Genomic DNA, 25,726 nt, shown 5'->3' with positions numbered 1-25,726 from the left:
CCTTTCTCATTTCTAATCTTTCTTTTCATCATTTCACAGTCTCTTTCTCATTTGAACACGGCGATCTACGTTTTTGTTCTTCTCTCTTTTACACCTTAACTTCTCCAAATCCATTCTTTCTCTATGTATTCCTTGGTTCATCAGATTCTTTTATTACTTTCCTTTCCTTTTCGCCTACGCAGCATCATTTTCTTTTTTTATCTCTCGTTATTTTCACACTGCTATCTGTATCATTTCTATGTCTTCCTCTTTTCATTCTCATTCCCTTTTTTAACCAATATTCCGATTCTCTCTTATATTCCACATCTTATATTTCTTTTGTATATTTCTCTCTTCTCTCCTCCTCCTCCACGACCCTCCCCCTCTCTCTCTTTGGCTTCCATTCTTTCCTCTCCACTTCTCTTTTCCTTTTCCATTCGATCCAATTCCTCCTCCTCCTCCTCCTACACCTTCTCCCATTCTCCTCTTCCCCATCACCCCACAAACACCACGACTATCGACCTTAAGCCCACCTGTCATAAGGGTCACAAGAGGTCCCTTCGGCTTGACGCGGCTGATAAATTATGCCACAGAAGCAGAGAGTCATTTGTCAAGAGTTTGATGCCCATGGAAAGGAGGAGAGGGGAAGGGTGCGGGAATCAGGGTTGGGGATGGTGGGGACGAGGGGTGGGGAGGGAAGGATGAAAGGGAGGGGTGGGGATACCGGGATGGGATGGTTGGGGGATAATGGAAGAGGACTGGTGGGGCACAGGTGGTGGGATGATGGAAGGGGCGGGGAGGGGCAGACGACGGGGAAAGGGGAAGAGGGAGAAAGACACGTAGAAGAGAGGCAAGGGAAAGACAAGAGGAGGGGAGGAGGAATAGATGCATGGGGGAGGGACGGATGCAAGACAGGGTAACAGCATGAGGAAGAAAGCATGAGATAATAGCAAGATAAAAATAAATTTAGGGTGAAAATTGTAGCATGGGTTACAGATTTTGGGTAATTACAAGAATCGATAAACACACACACACACACACACACACACACACACAAATCATAGGCTCACAGAGAAAATAACTGATCCATTTAGGCATAATTTTAATGACTTTTCCCACTTAATTGAATACCATATGTTGTCTCGCCAATTGCTTACAAACACAAATTACGTTGAACGACATTGCTAAATTAAAAATATAACTAATAAAATTTTTACTAGCTTTGACGAGTGATTTAGGCAATGATAAACAGAATACGGTACTGTCCACAATCTGAACCACACAGAAGGTACCTCCAACATAAAAATAAAATTTAAAAAATACAAAGACCCCGACAAAACTTCCTCTGCTGTATCTGTTACCCGGGTACAAATGAAATCCCTAACTGGGGACCACATTAGGCTATCTCCTCCATGAAAAAAAAAAAAAAAAAAAAAAAAAAAAAAAGTCCACTGAAAAAAAAAAAGGCCCCATAACTAGTGAGAACGCCGAACAGCGACCTTATGAAAACCGGTTCTTTCTCACAGAACCTGTGGACCGAAATTATATATACCGTACAAAGTTTTATAACACGATGCAATTACATTTTTTTTTTCCTTTTTCAGTTTTTATGCCATCTACAGCGTGACAATTTTATTCTGCTTACACCGGTGAGACTTTTCGATGGAAAGTTACATTACAATCTTCATCAACCTCTTCATTATTTGGGATTCCCCTCAGCAGCAGAAAAATATATCACTGAGGGATAGAAATTTAAATCTGTAAAACGAGCGACAGTATGAGCCATAAGCCTAACTGGGGTGCTCCTGGGCCCGTAATCTCCTTGGGTAAGCAGGCTCCCTTACACCTCTTCCTTACTAGTTTATTTCTGTATCTAGGCGACGGCAGCGGCGCCAGTGGCAGCAGCAGCAATAGTACTAGTTGCAACCCCAGGCTTATCTAAATGTAAACTCACTGGACACCAGGCTGAGGTTACTCCTTTCCTGCAATCCACCATCATCCTTTCGAGGATACAGGAAGTGAGTTAGTATAACTGGGCAGCCCTATGCAGGCTATGTCAGTGCCACCACATGAAGGCCTCCCTCTCCAGTATCATCTGGGACGTAGAATAACACACAACATTATAGTAAGGCATTCCCGTTCTATAAGGAAGCTTCCGAACACTTCACCCTTACCAGTTTAGTTTGTTCAAGTACCTGGGACGTAAACAGCACAGCAAACAAGAATATAAGAAAACTTTCACCTCGGCTGAGCAGGTTTCCTAATACATCCCTAACAGAAATTATTTCCGAATGGTATCTAGGATGTACACTACATACGATAAATAACATGCAAGAATATATTAAGGTACGTAACCGCAATTTATATATATATATATATATATATATATATATATATATATATATATATATATATATATATATATATATATATAAAGTACCTGGGACGTACGGTACTTATATATATATATATATATATATATATATATATAAAACATACCGTACCGTAATAAATATGTAACATACCGTACCGTAAGTCGCTAAGAAAAAGTGATGGATAACCTCTCAAACAGACAAGAATACGGGCCCTGGGCCTATTTCCTCGTCGGCTTTAAAAGGTCTACTTGCACTTGTTTCTTTGTGATTAATCTTATGACAATGCAGAATTCTTATTATTTAGTTATTATCCCTTTATACCGACTCAGGCTGCCTAAATACCGGTACCACAGTTACTAGAGAACATAAAGGTGCCATATGTAAAAATAAACAGGGGAGAAAAGGGTGCTAGAAAGTCTTTTAAGTCGACGAGAATATGGCCAAAGGATCCGTAATTCTCGCCAGCTTAGCAGGCGTTACAGCATCTCTTCCTTAACGATGTACTTTGCATATTACACACTATTATTTCCTTGTAGGTCATTTATACCAGCCGTTTGTTTTTATATCAACAATGATAACACATATATCAGGAGAAAATATTACCCAACTAGATACAGAAACAACGCGGTAAAGAACAGGCGCCAGAGGACTCGTTAACCGATAATACGACACATGTACGTTGTTGCAGTGCCTAGACTAGGCTCAGCTAGGGCTACATGGAATACTGCAGGTGGGCATGATAGTCTTCCCAGGCATCTCGATCTTTAAATAATCTTACACCTCTCAGGCCTCTCGAAGTGGAATCCGGTGAAAGGGGGAGGGGAGGTAACTCATTGGATTGTGTTGGTATTACCCTAAACCACCTCTCTCTCTCTCTCTCTCTGGATTTCACTGTCATTCTCCCCAACCTCTCTGTGACTTGCATTGTTGGATTCTCTATCCAAATTCCCTCCACCTCCCCTCCTGTTTTCCCACAAATCCCGTCCCCCTCCCCCACGTCGTGCATTACCCTAGCTCTCCTTCCATTCCCCCTAGTGCATTCCCCAGTTCGCCTCCCCTTGCCCCTCCTTGCATTCTCCTTGCTCCCTTCCCCCTTCCCCTTTCTCTGCCTTATATTCCCCAGCTCCCCTACGTCTCGTCCCCTCCCTTCTATTCACCAGATATCCTCCCCCTCGCCATCCCCCTCTTACTTTCTCTCTGTTCCTCTCCCTCCTTACCATCTTCCACAGATCCTCTTCCCCTCTCCCTCCCCCCACAGGTCCCCTTCCCTTCTCCCTCCCCTTCCCCTCCCTTCTATTCACCAGCTCTTCTCTCTTCTTCCTGCATTCTACAGACCCAGTCCCCACCGAAGTACTTCAAGCAACAATCTGGGATCGTATTTACCAGGGATCTTAATCAAATTTCAGGACAAACAGATCTCCCTAAGAGTGTACTATGATCAGAAATCACTTTGTTTTTCATATCCCCTCACAACCAAATACTCTGTGGACTGGCCATGAAGGGTATGGTAGGCGTAAGAATGAAGATAAATGAATAAAGACGCAATCATATACACAACCCTATCACGAGCAGGTTTGTAAACATGGAAGGTGGCCAAGGTCGGGCAACCAACACCGCCTGCGGGCCATGGTAAACAAGGCGCCACGCCGGAATATTATTGGACCTGGTTCGTTCTTGGCACCACTGACACTCATATCGGTATCTGGCACCACTGACACTTATTTCACCATCTGGCACCACTGACACTTATTTCCTTCTTGACACCACTGACACTTATTTCCTTCTTGACACCACTGACACTTATTTCCTTCTTGACACCACTGACATTTATTTCGGTACCTGGCACCACTGACACTTATTTCAGTATCTGGCACCACTGACACTTATTTCATTATCTGGCACCACTGACACTTATTTCATTATCTGGCACCACTGACACTAATCTCACGATCTGGTAACACTGACACTCATTTCACTACTTGGCACCACTGACTAACTTCACTTGTATGCACCACTGACTGACTCAGTTACTGGCAACAACGACACTCACTTCAGAGCCTGATAATGACACTCGTTTCACTACTATGCATCTCTGACAAATTACTACTCTCAGGATCCTGCAATTCACTCTGAGTTGAATTAAATCGTCTGCTGGTATCTGGGATAAAATAGTACAGATGCCTTGACCATGAAAGGGTTAAACATTATGAACAATCTGGATACTAAGAATCACTCAGCTGAATAAAATTGGCTTTGGTTGCAATTAAATACTACCGAAGACGCTATCACGAGGGGGTTTATCATTATCTGGACGATTATGTTTAACATGATGCCTTCTTCGTATTGCAGACTCTCTCCCATGCAGAACAAAATCGTTAGGAGGTAACCTAGTTTGAATAAAACAGAATTCACCGTATGTCGTCTGGCGGAGGAGATTACGAGATTAATACGACCCTAAACAGGAAAATAATATCAAGCATGTCTGTCTGGTATTAACAAGAATACCGGCATAACCTAAACAAACGGTACGTCATTCAATTCCACATTAACCTCTTCGAAGCTGGGTTACCCTAGTCCGGTACGCTTAAGGGCAGAGAACCAGCCTTTTTCCCTTCATGGCATTATCTGATCCTAAAACCTCCAGTCACCTCTTAGAGACCGAATCTATTGAAGGACGCCACTCTGATCGGGGCATTCTAACCACTAAGCCACCAGATACCATAATCAAAGTTAAGGTAACTATCGTACTGAGGAAGTTAACTCAGTCAGTCCCAGCCTCCCCTACGAGAACAAACAAAAATCTAGTGGTAGCATGAATAAAAAAAAAAAAGTCATGGGTGCTACAAATGGACAAGTACTGACAAACGTACACCACCACCACCACCTGGTAGTAGAATAAAGGCGTTTATTCAACCCGATGAAATTTTGGCAGTCAGCAGCGTGAAAAAATATACATATATCTTGCATATCCCTTTCCCTGCCAGGAACTTCATTCTTGCAAACACCGGACGATTTTTTAAGTCTCGCTGGAAATATGGCAGTTACCCTTCTCACGGTTGGGCAACTCTAGTAGGCCCGTCTTCTATTTCACCTAATGCAAGACGATTTAACCCATTTGCGTCCAGTCACCTTAGTACAGGACGGAACTGGCATTTTCAAAAGTTAATAAAGGAGGAAACCCCGGGGTAGGGACCGATGAGCTTCGCGACAATAAGCCAATAGGGTAGGTGGAGGGCAGTACTTTTAGTTCCCTTCTAGCACAATCCCTCACACTGGAACCCTGGGAGCTAATGAGTTAGCTAATTTATCGACGAGTGAGTCACAAGAGCCTGGGAGTAAATATATAGCTAATGTTTCTATTAACCCTCTCATGGCGGGAACACCTCTAGTATTATAGTACAGTCAACAAGATACGATTTCACTCAGTTCGGTGCGTTACAGGAGACAGAACTTCAAAAAAGTGTTAAAGTTGACAACTGCGACTACATGACACACCCATAAGGCGGCAGTCTACTGAAAAAGTGTTTATAACAAACTTTTACTGTAAACAAATAACTATTACTATAGATCACTTTGTTTTTCGTATCTAGTCACATTAACATGCATTCATTTGATTGTGAAGGGTTTGGACTTTGGCAGCTGTAGGAGTGAAGGAAAACGTACATAGGCCTACAACCAATTTTTAAAACTGTTTCAGCCTAGAAGAGTTTATAAATACGACACCTTGAATGACAGCGAGACATGATACCAACTAAATCATTGTATTACCAATTAATCACCAATGAATATGTAAATTGGACCAGGCAGCAGGTGACTAAGCTAATTAGCTGACTTGCGCTGACTGATTAATGAACTGACTCTAAGTGACTGACTGACTCCATTTCTCATCACCACAGTGCCTCTCGTAATGACGTTGATGCTGCCGATGATTGTAACTCCGTGCCTTGGAACATTCCCACCTCCAGACAAAGGTTCGTATTCTCGTAGGCTAAGGAGGCTCACTAGCACCTCTTCCTTTACTATTTATTTTGGCAACTATCCATTAATATTTTCCTTTATGTTAATACCGTAATATCTTTAATATAATCGCAGTTTGCATAAATAGCACCCACGATACTATGCTGTTTATAATCTAACTTGCCCCAGATTTTCGTCATTTTGCAGCTTATTTCACGCAGCTCTGCGGCCAAAAATGACAATTCTACGGTCCTACATACTTTCCAAAGCACTTCTTTATTACCGGCATTATAATCTAGTGTCAATATATTCTTACAACTCAGCATTCAAGAAGGAGAGAGAAATTTTAGGCCAAGTTAGAGTAAAACGAGTATCGTAACGTGCCATGTGTAGAAATCAACAGGAAAAGGAAGAGACGCTACAAAACCTCCTAAGACGACAAGAATACGACCCACAGTCACTTTTCTGCCTGAAAGGTTGCGAGGATAAAGGAACTTAAGAACAGAGTCTTTTTAGCATCTGTGATATAGTGGCTAACGACTATAAGTGGTAGTCCGTCAGACCCAGGTTCCACTCCAGAGCAATGTGATGGTTCTGTATTATAATAGAGGCCAATTTTAGTACCATAATGAGCCAACCTATAGGCAGTGACACAGGGAAATCGACAAATATATGATAAACACTGTGCTTCGCCTGGATCTAACAACGATTATAATTATGACGGTGGGAATCAGATATGACTCCATCCCACTGCAACACATTACAAACAGACTGGCTTCTATTCCAGCACTTCCACAACAACACAACCGAAAATCGCAGAGTTCCAGTTTGTAGGCAATTCACCAATTCTGAAAATCTTGATGGTTTAAACACCCACACGACAAAACAACAGCTTGATTCAAACCCACACAACACACCGAACCTAGTAGTACTTCCGATGGCAACACAACCAATGTACGTCATGATGGACTGATATTCACGCAAAACTAGATCTGAATACCTTTGTTACATTCTTTAATCAAGCCACACACACGCAGCACCGATCCCAACCCACACAACACACCAAACCTAACAATAACTCCGCTGGCAACACAAACACAAGAGATGATGGTCTGACATTCACCCAACAACCTACACCCGTTAGCTATGTATGCGGTATACTGTATATATTTTAGCCCATAATACACACACAAACAAACACACACACACACACAACCAGGGCATATAGAGTGACTCCACATACCGTACCTATTTATTTACTGTGTAGCCAAAACAAGTAAGTTTCGCCATAACTGCTTAGGTTATATATAATTGTCTTCATATTTTTGTAGAGCTGAAGACAAAGTTGTGGAAGAAATAAATGAAGCGTGGGTACATTTTACATTTGTCTCAGTAACTGGCTAATTGAATGCTAAACAGTAACCATATTCCTCTCTGATAATGAGAGGAACCACAGCTATATTTCTGTAAAGTTACAGCTTTACAGCTTTTGTGGTTTTCTCTAAAACCTGTTACAAACAAAACACTAAGTAGATTTGGATTAGGTTCTTCCCACTACGTTAAATGGCAAAATTCAGCCAAAATTCTCAGAAAACTATCTTATCATAGGATTTTCAACCAAACAGCTGTATCTCAATTAGTCTGAGATATTTCAATCACAAAAATGCAGTTCTTGCACCAAAAATGAGTATATGACCTTCAAAAATAGGTCAAGGTCATTTTTATTTGGCACTTGGGTTACCCTGGGGTACCTTCCTGTACAATATCATCAAGATCTAAGGAAAAAAAGTGCAAAGAAAAATAATACGGTACTTTCTAAATCAATACGCTTCCCCATATGATGAAGCTTAACTAACCTCATAACAACTCCGAGAACACCAGAAAACGGCATGGTAATCTGCGCTTACACACGCTGCCTCTAACAACGTGCCCACCATAATACCGACACAACAACCATAGAACATTACAACGTCAATACACCATAACATCGGAACACCGCAACAATGAAACAACACAACAAACACAACACAACACATACAACACCACAACACACACAAACAACACAACACAACACAACACACACACACAACACCACAACACTCGCACAACACCACAACACTCGCACAACACCACAACACACACAAAACCACAACACACTCAACATCACAACACACACACAACACAACAAAACACACACACACACACACACAACACAACACTCACACAACAACACAACACTCACACAACAACACAACACTCACACAACAACACAACACTCACACAACAACACAACACCACACTCACACAACATCACAACACGACACCACAACATTCACACACCACCACAACACTCAAACAACACCACAACATTCACACACCACCACAACACTCAAACAACACCACAACATTCACACACCACCACAACACTCAAACAACACCACAACACAACACAGAACACAACACCCGCACAACACCACAACACAAGGCAGGATGGCTGTCCTCCCCCACTCCAGCCCACCACAACGAACTCCCTCCTTCCTACTTAATGGGGAGGGAGGGAGGGCGGACAACTTGGGATCGTGGGGCAGGGAAAGCCATTAGAACTAAGGCCAGACCACATTAGAATGGCAGAGTAGAGGGCATCACAGGACGCCACGGTACCGGAATGGCTGGCTGAGTGGCTGGATTAGAGTCAGTGGATGGTACAACGAGTGATATTATTCTTTTGCATCAAACGATTATATTCTACTCGAGATACTTTTCCTGCAGGAGGGATTACATACAGCCTTCAGTAACTCCTTTAATAGTCGGGTCTCTCAAACTGACTAAAATCGTCTGAAGGTATCAAGAAAAAGCCAAGAGCATATGTTCACTGATTTAGGGGGCTAAGAGAAAGAGGAAAACTTTGAAACGGGCGGCAAAGGAAAGCCATCAGAACTAAAGCCAGCCTCACATTAGACAAGCGAAGCAGGGGTAATCAAAGGACGTCAAAGTACCAGAGTCCGTCGGAGGGAGGAGGGTTTATAAGTGAATGAGTGCCGGATAAGAGGGTGTGGATATGTGAATGAGTGCTGGATAAGAGGGTGTGGATATGTGAATGAGTGCTGGATAAGAGGGTGTGGATATGTGAATGAGTGCTGGATAAGAGGGTGTGGATATGTGAATGAGTGCTGGATAAGAGGGTGTGGATATGTGAATGAGTGCTGGATAAGAGGGTATGGATATGTGAATGAGTGCTGGATAAGAGGGTGTGGATATGTGAATGAGTGCTGGATAAGAGGGTGTGGATACATGAATAAGGGCTGGATAACAGGGGTTGGATACGTAAATGAGTGCTGGATAACAGTGGGTGGATAAATAATTCAGTGATGGTATGAGGGAGTGAATACATAAATGAGTCAGATTCATGGATAAATGGATGGATGGATCAAAAGATGGATAAAAGGATGGATGGATGGACAGATGGACAGGTAGACCTAGATGGATGGAAGGATGGATGGATGAAAGGATGGACATATAGATGGATGGATGGATGGATGGATGGATGGATGGATGGATGGGCGGACGGAAGGACGGACGGGTGGATGGATGGATGGATAAGTTGCATGATAGATGGATAGATGAGTACAGGAGTGAGCTGATGGACCCTCTGATGGATAAGAGTGAGTTGACGGACTGATGGGCGAGTCAGCGAGTAAGTGAGCAAGTGAGTGAGATGAGACGAAGAATGGTCAATGGAATGAGTTCATGGATGTATAAATAGACAGATGAAAGAGTGGATGACTGGAGAGCCAGATCTAGGGAGTAAGGCAGTTTCTGAGGGTAAGTGCCTGTGCATGAGTGTGGGCAAACAAGTGAATAAATGAGTCAGTGGGTATTCAAGGCTAAGCGAGTAATGGGATTTAGTAAGACAAAGCAGGGTGATACAACGAGAGGGGTGACTTAAACATGGAGTGTTGACTTTAGCCAGGATTAAAGAGAGATCGAGTGAATCAGGGGTCGGTTAGTGAGGCCTGCTGATTACATGAAAGGGAAATGAACTTGAGGACGACTGCTGGATTTACAGACGAACAAATGAGTCAGTGAGTGAATAAGTGAGTAAGAGTTAACCTACCCGCACATACCTAGCTACGGATTTAGACCAAATAAGTGAGCGGGTAACTGAATGTGTGTGAATGCAGACACATAACCAAGTTTAAGTACAAGTCCACATCAAACGTTGGCGTGGGTGGTTGCAGGCGGGAGCTCTGCATCACTGTCTCCCTTACAAGTAGTCCCATGGGGCAATTGAGGTTGCGGGAGATAACTATGGGATACAGTAATGCAGAACGCCCGGCCGCACCTGCAAGAATTTGGTGTGGACTCGACCTTAAACAACAAAAGAATTAGACAAGAATCACACATTTACAAAGATTAAATGAAAGAGTGCGTGAGAGAAATGAGTTAGTGGTTGTTAACCAAGCCTATCACAACAAAGAAATAAGACAGGGACACATTAAGGCAAACCAAAGGACTGATAAGACATGGTTGTGTTCGAATTAAACAAGTCTTTCAAAATGATCTATTTAGCCAGGAACCAGATATTAACAACGACCAAAAGAGAGAACGACTGAGTGACAGAATGAGCTCGCAAGAGTGTGAATGTAAGAGTTAACGAAGTCTTAGGCCTACACAATGAAGACTTTACACAGGGATGATACAATTACAATGCACAAACTATTAAATAAGAAATGACCCAAATCAAGCCTTTTAAAGTAAGCTAGTGGTCACCAGTCTGGCATTCCTGATGCAGAAGATTCGAATATTAGCTACGGTACAGCAGACTATTAAGGGGATCAGCAGCAGCAGTATCGAGTAGTAGTTGAAATCACGACCCATCTGGATGTGAACCCGGTGGACTTCAGGCTTAAGTTGCCCTTCTAAAGTCCACCATCCTTCCTCAGGGATAGGGAAGTAGGTGATGGACGTTTGTATAACCAGACAGTGGAGTCGCTTGGTTATATCGATGCCACCGCATGAAGGCGTTCCTATCCAGCACTTATTTAGGGGAGCATAGCTATGAACATCATCATTCCTGTGACGTCTTTTGTTATTTTAATGAGGCCTCCACCAGACGACTGTTTCACCTCAAAGATCTCGTACTGAAAGGGTTAATGAAGGCTACATCTAACCCCTCCTGCTCGAAAACTCTCCCATAACCTGAATAAAACTGTCAGAATGTACCAAGAATATACCGTAACGAAAAATACACCATCGGAATAAAGTGGTTTATCCTTTCAATCCAACGGCGTCATTTTCTTCCTGCTAACTACAAATACCTTTATTCAACTTTATAAAAAAAAAAAAATCAACAAAAGTATTCAAATAAATTTCGCATGGTAACAAAACTGGTTTGAAGATAGCAAGAATCAGATAAAAAATACTTCCTCCGCTTGAATGAGTTGTCGGGACAGCCCTGTAAGTTGTATTCCTACTCCTGTATGAGGATAAGCCCATCCACATGCCACAAACCAGGCTACCCTTGTGTAACCAATGCACCGCACCGTACTGTATAATATCCCCTGTCTTAAAACATCTACAGGTATCTTTTTTTCTATTCTAACCACACTCCTTAATTCAGCAAGACAGCCACAAACAAATCGTCTCCAAGTCACTCTGTCCCCTCAACCCGGCTGCCTACCTCACTACCGCTCTCAATCGTATACCATACCTCTCTAGTCCGTCCCTCCATCTCATTCCCAGTCTCACTTTTCCCCTCCCCACCTTCACTTCTCACATATTCCTAGTCAATCTCTCTCTCCATTCACTCCACATGCAGTGAGCAAATAGTGCCAAAGACGGCCTGGCCATACTCAAGCTGGTGGCATGATGGGAGAAAAATACTCATCTGCTGACAGTTTCTCCATTACCAACAGGAAAGCATTAAAAAATTTAGAGGACAAACCAAGTGAGTTAGCGAACGAATGAATCAATAAGCATGTGAATGGCAAAATACATTCAACATAAAGATGGAAATAACAGAGAAATAGACATCCGCAAGTACAGGAGTGAGTGAGTGAATGTGCGAGGGAACGAGTGTTGGTGAATACCGGTCCGTGCAAGCAGGTGAGTGTTTGTGCGATAAAAGAGTGATCGGGGAGGTGGGTGTAGGACAGCGAGAGTGAATGGGTAAGTGTGCGAAAGAGTAAGGTGTGAGTGAGCAGGTGTGCCAGTCAGCGAGTGTGAGTGAATGAGTGAATGCGTCAGCGCTTCTAACGAATGAATGGATGAAAGGGTCAGTAAATAAGCGACTAAATGAATACGTGAATCGTTACGAAGTACCGCATCCAAGATTCCGTGGACTTAACAAAGCGTCAACAGCTCTCACGGCAGGGAAATTGCATGAAAAGGAAGACAACTAATTAACCTAGACGCGAGACGGAAGATACTGTGCGTGTGTGTGTGGGAGAGAGAGAGAGAGAGAGAGAGAGATGCATTTCTTTCAGAGGTGTAAAGAATTTATGCAGTATGGCACAAGCAGTTTACATTGTAGAAAGTAATAAAGTACCTGCACTGACAGTCACATATCGCTTCGACAGACTAATAACAATAATAATCATCATCATCATCTAATCCAGTGTTGCCCCATGAGGGGCGAAGAAGCCCGGGGCTAGGCAAGCTGGTCCTGATATTTAAGATGAGAGTGACCAGCCTCACTCATTTCTGACTGGAATAACGTGAGCAATAACCGGCGCCAAAATATGGTCATATGGTTACCATCCAGCGTAGTAAATGGTTTCCTGGTGTACAGGAAACCATTTGGCTTGTCAGTCTGTTAGTGTAGTCACCCGCAGACATAAGGAAGAGGACAGAATGAAGGAAAAAAGACAGAAAACGAAGAAAGGGAAGAAGGAAGGAAGAGAAGAAAACATGGGCACCAGAGAGCAGCACTACATCGATTGAGTGGATGGTGAGCGCCCCCACCAATTGACTAATAATCTATCAATCCCCAGCTAAATACGTTCACGTTTGGAAAAAATTATCAGTGTTTTTCCTGCAATCCAGATCACGAAGGATAGGCTATGGTGTAACTAAAGCGCTACAATGATACGATACGGTATGCATTTAATATTCACTTTACATTACTTTCTTTTATAGGTTCAGACATTACACATTATACAGGCCTATTGCTACAATTGGTCCTTCTGTTTGGTCTGTGCGTTTTTTTTTTTTTTCTGCATTCCGTTGTAGATATTTGTTCTGGTGCCGGACATCGTTTCCATGATGTGTTGGAGTCTCACACTATTTTTACATATTAGGCCTACATACAGAAATGTTTATTCATAATTAAAGAGTGTGTAATAAATTGTGAAGATAATCAACCAAACACAACTACACTATATGTGTGGCATTGGAATAGGATGGGCGCCTAGACCTGCAAAGCCAGCATTTTTCTGACATAAACAGTGAGGGTAAAGGAAGGCGATAGAGAAATATAAAATGTACATATGTTTAAGTCTTGGGGAAACATATCCATGTTAATGTATCTAATATACTTAATCCTGCCTTACTGAGATATATAATGTGCATGGTAGCGTGTAATCCATGCCTACTCATGTATATTCTCTCGTCGTCTTTGAGAGAAGTGGCATCTCTAAATATGCTGACCTAAGCTGTTGACAGGCTGGGCAGAGAGGATAGGCAGCAGATTACACTCAGCCTTCATGAGAGAGAGACGTACTTCCCTGAAAATACTCTCCTGTCTCAGTTGTATCTTTCTGTGGCGAAATAAAGAGAAATTAAACACATCTGCTCCAGTTTCTGTTCACCTGCACGCTACCGAGTCTTCTGATTATAGGATCTACACCAATATATTCCCGCCACCTGCCGTAGCAGAGACATTGCGGGAAGTGCCAGTTGTGGAACTCAGTGGAGTCTCGCCTAAGCGGCTACATAAATTTTGTGGTCAGCTGCGGGGTTCCTACGCAAGCTGGAACATATTCTGTGCCTCTTTTTTTCATGGTCCTTATTATTTCAGGCTGGGAAGAGACGTAGATCACAGATACAGCTTTTCCTATAACAAACAGCCTCCACAGAACCATTAGGCTTGTTCCTGTTGCCCTTCCTTTGTGCCGCTACTCCTTTGCACCCTAGGATACCCCTCTTTTTACCTCTTTCTTCCTCTTCCTTATCTCTTGCCTTTCCTCTCCTACCCTTTTCCCCTCCCTCTCCTGCCTCCCCCCCCCTCTCTCTCTCTCTCTCTCTCTCCACGATCACACTCCTCCCCCACCCTTTTCTTCTCTCTTCCCACTTACCACACTCCTGTCCTCCCCAACTCTCTTGTCCATCCCCTTCCTTCAACCCTCCCACTCCTTCCCTCTTCCCTCCCATTCCTTCTCTTTTCCTTTCCAGGCCTTCCCTCTTCCCTTCCGGTCCTTCCCTCTTCCCTCCCACTCCTGCCCTCCACCCTGCCTCTCCTCACTTCTCCCCTTCTCCTCACTTCACTCTCCCTCTCTCTCCGTCTGTGTTCGCCCTTCTTACTTCCTCCCACAATTACTGAAGAGGAGGAGAACCCGGCCACGTATTTGGTTAGCATATAGATGAAAGTCTCTCTCTCTCTCTCTCTCTCTCTCTCTCTCTCTCTCTCTCTCTCTCTCTCTCTCTCTCTCTCTCTCTCACGTCTACACTAGCATACTCTATAACATTATTTCTGTTAGCCGACATTTTGTACGTTGCCATTATGGCATATTTCATACCTCATATCCTGGTTCTTCATTAACCACTTCACCCCGTGTACGTCATTCCTGCTGCTACCAGACGACTTTACTCAGCTCAGGCAAATGCTCAAGTAGAGAAGGGGTTAATAAAGACTGCCTCTTACTCCTGCAGTTCGAGTATCTCTCCTTGGCTCAGTCAGGTAGCTTGGAGATAGCAATAATAAACGAAATCATCAGAGTGAAAAGGGTAATGTAACTAACCATATTTAACAGCCATAACACCTACTGATGTAATTATCGTCCACGTACTATTTACTATTTAATCGTGGCCTGATTATCGTTTCTCCCCAAATTTCACTGAACTCTGCATTCTCCTTTCGTAATTTCTGTCTTCACTGGTTTATTATATCCTTAAACTTATGAGTATAACGATTTTTTTTTACGTCATGAACCAGCTCCCCCCAAAGACTTTTTTATTCTGCTATTTCAAGACGATTTTACTGGGCGAAGGAGGAAACTTGCGAACTGGAGGAGTTAAACGTAATCATCATTAACCCCTTCATTGCTTTCATCAATAAACTGAATCGACTGAAGACAGCAAAAAGACAGAATATGATGTCACTGTACGGAAAAGCTTTCCGTTATATTCTTTGGATCTCATAACCTCCATTATTTCTCCAATTGCCTAACCCCTTGAGTCTGATGACGTCATTTTTACAAGTCTTGTTACCTCCAGACGATTCAGTCAAGCTCTGGAAAGACCACATGCAGTGACGGTAAAAAACAGTCTTCATTAACCCCTTCACAATATGATGTCGCTCCGTATGCTGAATAAAATCTTCTGAAGGTAGCAAGGATGACAAAGTGGTAGCAAAGATTTAAAAAAAAAAAAAAAAAAAAAAAAGACACGGTAAGAGGTTATTAAGTCACTTTTCTTCAGGTTATCATTATCTGACTTTTATTTGCCTGTTCTGAGGTTTAAAGTATTGTCAGTTCTGGTTTGAAGTATTTTCATGTATTTGTTATTCTCCCTGTTTAGTATTCTCAGTTTCTTATTTTATGTCGTCAGTTCTATTTATTCTCTTATTTTCCTTTAAACTTACACCTGCTTACGTAATATTTATTCATTTCAGGCTCTTTTAACCTTCATTTATTTCTGGCTTCTCTGTAGCTATCCTTCGTTTCTCCATTATATATCCTACAGTTATGCTATCACTCCTTCGATTCTGTGTTCTCATAATTTGTATCTTGTATTTCATATCTGCCTCATTTCTCTGGATTTCCCGTAAGTTTATTTCTCGGTTCACCTCTGCTCCTCCTCATTCACCCCTAATTTTATGCAGCCCCTTCCTCTCATCTCGCTACGGTCGCCCCCATCCCTCCACCCCAGCCTCTCTCCCAAGAGCCAAACTCCCCTCACTGACTCACCCAGCCCCTCTCCCTAATTCACTCACTCCCTCTATCTTCCCCACTCACTGCTCCAGCCCCCCTCTCTCCCTCAGTTATTCGCTAATTCCCTCTACTTCCCTCACTCACTCACTCCCCCTATTTCCCCACTAACTCTCTTCCCCTCCTTCCCCCACTCACTCACTCCCCAGCCCACCATTCCTCCCCCTCCCCCTCACTCCCTTTACTTCTCCCAATCTCATTCCCTCTGACTCCTCCACTAACTCATATTCCCTGCCTTCCCCACTCTCCAGGCCTTGCTCCCTCCCTCCCTCACGCCCCCTGAATCCCTCACTCACTCCCTAGCTTCCCTCTCTCTCTCACTCACTCTCCGGCCTCCAACCCTCTCTCTCTCTAAGAACACACACACACACACACACACACACACACACACACACACACACACACACACACACACACACACACACACACACACTTGCTAAATTAATTTTCTTGCACTGAAGACAACTGAAGCCATGTTCAGTCCCCGGAATATTGGCTACCCTTCCTCATCATGATTCACTAGCTCACCCTTACTCAGTCGCACTAATACTCTTACACCACTGACTCACTTGCACACACACAATCACTCGCACACTTATTTCTTAATACTTGCACACTCTCACTCTCACTGCTTTATGTGACTGGAAATCTTTATAATAATACTACAGCCACTATGGCATCTCCCGTATATTTCAGCCAGTATACTGTAAAGTGTACGTACTGGTATAAGTAAGTTTCATTATTATTATATCCTTTCAAAATCTGGTTAGGGATTAATCCCCTCATAACCTGCGCTAAACATATCGATATTATGTTTTAAACGCCTCTAATATGGTTTGTTCCTCAATCCACTTGTGATATTTGTTATCTTTTGTTGTAGGCCTATTCCCCCCAGCTTCCGCATAAACATACCTTTTTTTTTTAAACATGGTAACCAGGACTGAACACAACATTTCAAGTTAGGGCATACAAGAAAATTATAACAGTTTTTGGATTATATTTTATTTCAATTCGCAAATTCAACCCTTAAATCCAATTAATATGTTGAAGGGCAGAGGTGCGGAGAGGGAGGGGAGAAGTGTGGAGTGGGAGGGGAGAGAAGTGAGAAGGAGGGGAGAGGAGTGGGAAGGGAGGGGAGAGGAGTGGGAAGGGAGGGGAGAGGAGTGGGAAAAGAGGAAAGTATTGAAGTGCTCTACTATATGGAAAATGAAAGGAGAAAAGAAAGTGAAAGTGAGAACACGAAGAGGAGGAAGTGAGAATGAAAAAGGGTGGAGGAAAAGGTGACATGCGGAAGAAGAAAGTGGTGGAGATGAAAGAGAGGGGATAGGGGGAGAGAGGTAACTAGAGTAGGAATGTGAGAAAGATGGGAGGAGTGCGAGCAGGGAAGGGACGGACGAAAGGGTTGAGAATGCAAGGGGGAGGGAAGGAAGGCAGGGAAAAGAATGGAAGGATAAGGCGTGAGGAAAGGGTAAGGAAAATAGAGTGTGGGGAAAGGAGGTTAGGGAAAACAGGGAGGACTGTGGAGAAAGGAGGTAAGAAAATGAAAGAGAAAGGGAGACAAGGAAAGAAATAGAGGTGTCTGAGTGGTTAAATAATTCGTCTGTAGTCTGAAGTGACGGAAGCTTGAGCCAAGGCTAAGGAAGAGAACGGTCTGATGACAGAAACTCGTTAAAACTGACTAATTATCATGCACAAAACCCAACGACGTCAAACACACACACACACACACACACACACACACACACACACACACACACACACACACATTCCTAGTAATACTGATGAACCAGTCATGAATAAGAGAGCTGAAGCAGGTACTCAACATGGACGGAAGAATTAGCTAGTCCTGAAGTGGTGACCAGTGAAGGTGTGAGGCGTAGGAGGACTGGTGGGCCTAATGGAATGGGCTGTTAAGCTTATAAGGCACCGTACAGTATAACCAGAGTCGGATACACACAAGAAAATTATATATATATATATATATATATATATATATATATATATATATATATATATATATATATATATATATATATATATCAATGTAGTGCTGCTCTCGGGTGTCTGCCCTGTCCTCTCCTCCATCCTTGTTTCCTTCCATCTTCTGTCTTTTTTTTCCTTCATTCTTTTCCTTCTGCCTACGGGTGACTTTACACTCCCTCTTCTGTCTTTCATTCCTTCATTCTTTCCTCTCCCTTCTGCAAGCTGTGGGTGACTCTACGCTGAGTGACAAGCCAAATGGTTTCCTGTACACCAGGAAACCATTTACTACGCTGGGTGGTAACCATATAACCAAATTTTGGCGCCTGGTAGTTTAGTGGGTAGTTATAGTGCTCCAGTCGGATTGAACCGGTGAAAGTTTATATCCAAGGGGTGATTGGGGTTTATTGCTCATGTAATGCCACTCAGGGATGCGTGAGGCTGGTCACTCTCATTTTAAATGTCAGGACCAACTGCCTAGCCTCGGGCTTCTACGCTCCTCATGGGGCAACGTAGGATTGGATGATGGATGGATGGATGGATGGATGGATATATATATATATATATATATATATATATATATATATATATATATATATATATATATATATAAAGGGCCGAAGCTTAAATTAAAACATTATTATAAAAATATGAAGTAAAATTTATCATTTAGAACGTAACAAAAGTAACAGTAAAATGTATGAAGAACGTAGCAAAATATAATGGAAGGACCTGTTACTGCGAAAAACACCACGAAGATTGGATAAGATACACCGTATTTACTGGTACTGGGTAAATTAGCCTTAGCTATATGAAAATGTTTTATGTATGATGACTTACCACGGTATCGTAAACTGTATTTACCGAATTAGCTCTGCACAATTCAATTTTCATTCATAAGAGGTGTGATGCAATTTATAAAATATTTCAGATCTAGGGAAAGTGGAAAGCTAAGATTCTTAATTTATTTCCGTGGCAAATAAGTCAGATTTACTGTTCAGCCAAGCTATTCAATATAAAAACAAATTTGCATGAATCAATATGAAAACCCATGGCGTAGCCCTGGTGGAGGGTAGGACGGGACGGGTGGAGGTGAGGTGGGAAGAGGCAGGATGGTGGTGAGGTGGGACCGGGCGGGGTGGGGATGGGGGTGGGGGCGGGGCGGGGTGGGGATGAAGGCTCCCGCTTCTATTCCAATTGCCCTTCCAAAAGGCAGGACGCAGGACGCATCCAGGTTATCGAAATTCCAGAGCGTGAATAGCAACGACTTAGAGTCAGGTTCCGTGAGCACCACTGGCCAAGGGCCAGGCCATCACGCTTAAAGAATACAAACCAACCCGTTACGGTGGCACAGTAAGCACCACAGCACCAGCTCACTAGCCAAGCTGGCTGCCGTCAACACAACCTGTATGCTACCTGTATCAGTCCTGATTTCACAAGTACGAGATGAGAAGCCAGTGGATCTGAAGGACATATCACCGAAACATAATGACTTCCTGCTGGCGACTACATACCTGCAGTTCACATATAACCCTACACAGGTTATATTTATATAGGTACAGACGTCGGAATAAGTTCGTTTCCTTTTCCGTGTTTGTAACACTGCTCGATGGAGAGCTATCCCCTCCTCCTCTCTTCCTCATAGTCCCACACTCCCACCCAACGCCCCCACTTTTCTCTTCGACCTTATAACCCCACCCGATGCCCTCCATACTCTCGCTTACAGGTTTCTGTACTTCAAGCACCTCTCTGATTACGTGTAGTCCGAACAACTAATAAAGGAATAGTACAGTAAATATCATAAACCAAGTTAGGAAAAGGTTTACTACACTGTGTGTGTGTGTGAGAGAGAGAGAGAGAGAGAGAGAGAGAGAGAGAGAGAGTGGAGTTGGGAACCTGGGAATGCATATCTAGTTCACATTTATTCTTGTGTTTGATCCTGCCGATGAATCCCTTGAGCTCCTCTACTGTAGTGTTAACAACGTCCATGCTGAGTCAGTTCCATGTGGAGCAGATGTTGCACGTGAAAAAGTTTTCACGTAATTCTGCTGGTAAATTTTTTCATTTACAGCTTCCAGTCATGGTTGTGTGCCGAGTCCGTGTTAAGAGTAAGCAACTTTCTATGTAATGATTGTGAAACCCATTCAGATTTTAAACACTTTAACTAGCTGACCTCGTAGTCTACGAGTTTCTACTGAAAAAAGTCCCACAGCCCTCAGGCGAACCTGATACCTTAGTCTCCTGAACTCTTTTTAAGTCGACGTATGTCTTTTTCAAGCGACCAAAATTCCACAGCAACTCAGGAAGTGACCGTATTAAGGAGATACAGACTATGAGAACAATCTCTTTTTTCCTAGAGAGGGAGAGAGAGAGAGAGAGAGAGAGAGAGAGAGACTTGGAATGGTAAAAACAATCAGGAGAAATACTGATAGAAAAAAAAAAAAAAAGGGTGAGAGAGGAAGAAAACAGGCAGGTGAAATAATGGATCAGTGTTATAAGAGTGACACAGGGACGGAAGCACACACACACACACACACACACACACACACACACACACACACACACACACACACACACACACACACACTTTCTGAATATTTGTCGACCTACCTGTCTGTGTACTGCCCCACCCCCCTCTCTCTCTCTGGATCCTTTGTCTCATCCCCAGTTTCCTTTCCCCCCCCTTCCCCTTTTTTTATAGCTATCTGCTCATTTCCTACTTCCTCCCCTTCTCTTTCCTTTCCTTCGTCTCTCCCCCTTTGTCACTCCCTCCTTACCTCACGCATCTTTTCTTTCTCCCTCTCTGTGTCACAACTTTGTCATACTCTTTTCATCTGTCACACATCTTACCTTTATTTCTCCATTATTCTTTCCCCATTTCTTTACTTGTATTAAATCCATTTCCTTCACTGCTTTCTTCCCCCAGTAATAACTGCATGCTCTTTTTCTCTCTCCTCTCTCCGTCTTTCTCTGTCACCCGAAATCTCTTTTATTCCGCTCTTCCCGCTGTCTTTCCCTCTTACCTTTTTTTCTCCATTACTCTTTCCCTATTTCTTTACTTGTATTAAATTCATTTCCTTCACTGTTTTCTTCCCCCAGTAATAACTGCATGCTCTTTTTCTCTCTCCTCTCTCCGTCTTTCCCTGTCATCCGAAATCTCTTCTTTCATTCCGCTCTTCTCACTCTCTTTCCCTCCCTCTTCCTCCCCTTGTCTTCCGTTCTTAACATCCCCCTTCTCTTTCTTACCCCCCAAATTAACCTATTTTCTTCCCACCCTTAATCTCTACTTTCTCTCCGCAAATTTCTCTGTTCCTCTCCCTCCCTTTTTTACTTGAATGTTACATTCGTTCTACCCAGCCTCAGTACTTCCGTCTTTTCCGGCTTAGTTCTTTTCCTGCGTACTTGCCAGAATAACACACTTTCTTCCTCCTCTCTGTTACCTTGCCTTCTTTTCTAATTATTCTCATTATCGTTCTCAGTATTCCGTTCCGTAGCTCTCTTTCCCACTTTCTCCTTTTGTTATCCTTATTTCTATGTTTGTTCCATTTCCCTTTTCTCTCAGTTGTCTCCCCTTTTGTCTCTGCTTCCTTGACTCCTGGTATTTCTATTCACATCCCCCTTTTCTCTTTCCCTTTCACACTGCTTGTATCTCATTTCACATCTCACTGTCTCTTCTCCTCACTCTCTGTTCTTTTTCTTAGCTCTCGTTGTTCTCTCCTTGCCTCTCTCCTTTTTTTTCTCCGTAACTGTCCTCTTATTTCTCATTTTTCCACTTGCTCTCCCTCTCCGCTAGTCGTTCCCAGTCTTTAATTCTCTCTCTCTCTCTCTCTCTCTCACACACACACACACACACACACACACACACACACACACACAAACATACACACACACACACGCACACACGCACGCACACACACACACACACACACACACACACACACACACACACACACACACACACAGTGTGGTAAACCTTTTCCTAACTTGGTTTATGATAGGCTATATACTGTACCATTCCTTTATTAGTTGTTCGGACTACGCGTAATTAGAGAGGTGCTTGAAGTACAAAAAACCCCTAGCTGGCTGTGAGCGAGAGTATGGAGGACATCGGGTGGGGTTATGGGGTCGGAGAGAAAAGTGGGGGGGTTGGGTGGGAGTGTGGGACTATGAGGAAGGGAGGAGGAGGGGATAGCTCTCCATCGAGTAGTGTTACAAACACCTTAGTCCACGGAAAAGGAAAAGAACTTATTCCGATGTCTGTACATGGTAAATGTGGAAGCAGACGCCATGAGGTGCTTAGTCTCGGTGCTCATCTCCAACATAGTCCTTTGAGCCTGTGGCGGGTTATCATCCAATGTCCTGGGATACAGGGCCACTGCATTATTCAGGTTACCAAACTTACCTCCTCTAGGTATTGCCCTACGTACTCATTTACCTACCAACCCGCACCAGGATTTGAACCCTGACACTAACGAGCACTCAGCCTCGCAGCAACGTTGACCACTCAGTCACCGCGGCGCATATTTATATACCGCAAGAATATACATATACCCCCCCCCTTTCTCACTGCGCGCGCGCACACACCACACACACACACACACACACACACACAATTTTAGACATAGATAGACAGAGAGATAGATAGATAGAAAGACAGACAGATACAGATATCGCTATAACTGAAGATCAGGAGAAGGAGACGAGGTACTTGCACCATGGGCCGATTCTTGATGTATTGATGTGACGTTTCGAGGAACCGAATCCTCATCCTCAGACATTAAAGTGGTTAAAAAGGTTGTCCTAAACTATCACATATCGTCGACTTGAACGTTTACACTGGACTTCTCACAAGGCAGTTTAGGACTTAATCTTTTAAAACATATTTTTATTCATAAGTAAAAGAAAATCACTTACAGAACTTGGAAACTGGGTGACAAAGTCAACTGAAAAACAAAATTATTCCTGGCAAAAGCTAAGAGCATTACGGTAATATGCAGAGGCAAAAAGAATTATGGTACGTTTCCGTGGAAACTGTAGCGTGGGGAACCGGTACACTCAGGCAGTAAATTGTGGGCCTGTCAGTGAGACACGATGTGTCCGACTGTATGGAGCAACACCACACCTCACCTCAGTCACGGGCACAGTGTAGTCTCTACACTGGTCACGAGTCTGCCTACAGTACGGTACCCTTACCCTGCCCCCACCACATTCCTCACCCAATCCCACTCATTTTAACAGTGACTGGCCAAGGACCCATCAGAAATGGACACGTGAGGGGCTGGGCAGAACCAGTCACACACTCCGACGCGCACTGTGACAGCCATTCAGAGCAGATCATAATAACACCGCCATTTACCCACCAACTCAACCTTGTACCACCGATGGCCAGCCTTGCACTAATACATCACAATAACTGCACTTTTATTCGCTTTTTTCGCCTTATTCACTGCTTAAAGCTTCTTAATTGTGTCTTGAAATTTTACGTTTGGCCTTAGTCAATTTACTGTCTTCGTTTTATTCATTGTTCGTTTTACCTTTTTCACTAGTCGCTCTACGCTATTCACTGTGTTCGATTCATTCACTTTGTATGCCTATTTCACAGTTCGGTTTATCCACTGAGTCTGCCTTATTCACTGGCTTTCCCCACAGGCCTTCCCATCATGTTTATCTCACTCTCTGTTCGCCCGTCCAGTATCCACTATTCTCTACTTATGGTACGGTATCAATTTTGCTTGCCACATTCACGGTTTGGTTTAATGACTGAGTTTGTTATATTCACTGTTTGTTTGATTTCCTGCGTTACCTTATTCACTGTTTGGGCTATTCATTTTCTTGCCATAATGACTGTTAGGCTTATTTGTGTTAGGCTATTCAATGTGTTCGGTTTAGTAACTATAGATGCTGTTTACTGTCATTTACAATATTCGCTTCATACAATCATCCTCTGTTTTACTTATTCATAGCAGCTGAGGACTATTCAGCTTGTTCACTATATCGATCACTATAACAATGCTATCACTATGTTCTCTTTCTCCGACTACAGGTAGCCTAGGTTCTTCTTAAATATGCTCAAAATCTCTCCCACTTTTCAGACACACTTTCTGTTCACGCAATTTTACACTTTCTCTCTCTCTCTCTCTCTCTCTCTCTCTCTCTCTCTCTCTCTCTCTCTCTCTCTCCACACTATTCACGATCTTTTTCTCTCCCAAAATTCTCTTTTCGTTCACGCTCTATTTCTCAATCCACGCACCTACTTTTTCTGTCCGGTCTCTCTCTCTCTCTCTCTCTCTCTGGCACTGCGACCTATATTGGTACACAGAAATGTCAAATGTGAATCTCTCTCTCTCTCTCTCTCTCTCTCTCTCTCTCTCTCTCTCTCTCTCTCTCTCAAATGCCACTCTACTGTATTTGCCACACAATGGTCTAAGATTCCCCCAACTCTTTCACAAAAGTCTATCCAGAAGTAGAAAAGACTGAGATTTGTTGATAACATAAAAGGAGAGAGAGAGAGAGAGAGAGAGAGAGAGACAGGAGAGGAGAGAGAGAGAGAGAGAGAGAGAGACAGGAGAGGAGAGAGAGAGAGAGAGAGAGAGAGAGAGAGAGAGACCAAACCATGAGCAAGGGAGAGCTGGCTACTCAACCTATCTTCACCAGTTTTTACGATATATACAGAAATCATCACAGCAGGCAATTACAGTATTTTCATTAATAATTCTGTAATTTGTTTTACTACAATTCTTACTTCACCAACTTCAATCTTATTCTTCTTTTATTATTTCTACGACACCTCAGACGATTTTTATTACTCTTAGAGGAGACTTCTCGAGCGGGAAGAATTAAATAGTCTGTCTTTCATTTGTCCCTTACCTATTAGTGAGCTCCCATAACTGAATCAAATCACCCTGGGGGGGAGGGAGATGCCAAAAATAAGGTGTGAAGACGTCATCGGACTGGAGAGAGAAAAATTCATTCTAGCTGTTCGGTACTTGGCAGCGGCATGTTAAAAAAAAAAGAAGAAGAAAAAAAAAAGAAATCTGATCCACAACTTAGGTTTACGAATAGCCCAAAACCTATACCGTTCATAAGAAGACAAGAGGCACGTGTCTGTCTGTGGTGTGTATTCTCGTAGACTTAGGCTCCCCAACACGACCGCCTTAGTGATTAACCCCTTCCATAATTATATACTGTGGCGTCTTATATATACATGTTAGTTATTCCTCCTAATAAAAGGTGTTTCTCTCCAGCTTCGGAAACACACCTCGAAATGGAGGTATTTTTGAGGTACCTATA

Source organism: Coenobita brevimanus, chromosome 25 (assembly GCF_032717465.1).
Source record: "Coenobita brevimanus isolate Jiangsu-jjx chromosome 25, ASM3271746v2, whole genome shotgun sequence".
NCBI classification, from domain to species: Eukaryota; Metazoa; Arthropoda; class Malacostraca; order Decapoda; family Coenobitidae; genus Coenobita; species Coenobita brevimanus.
Note: the sequence above shows the minus strand (reverse complement) of the source record.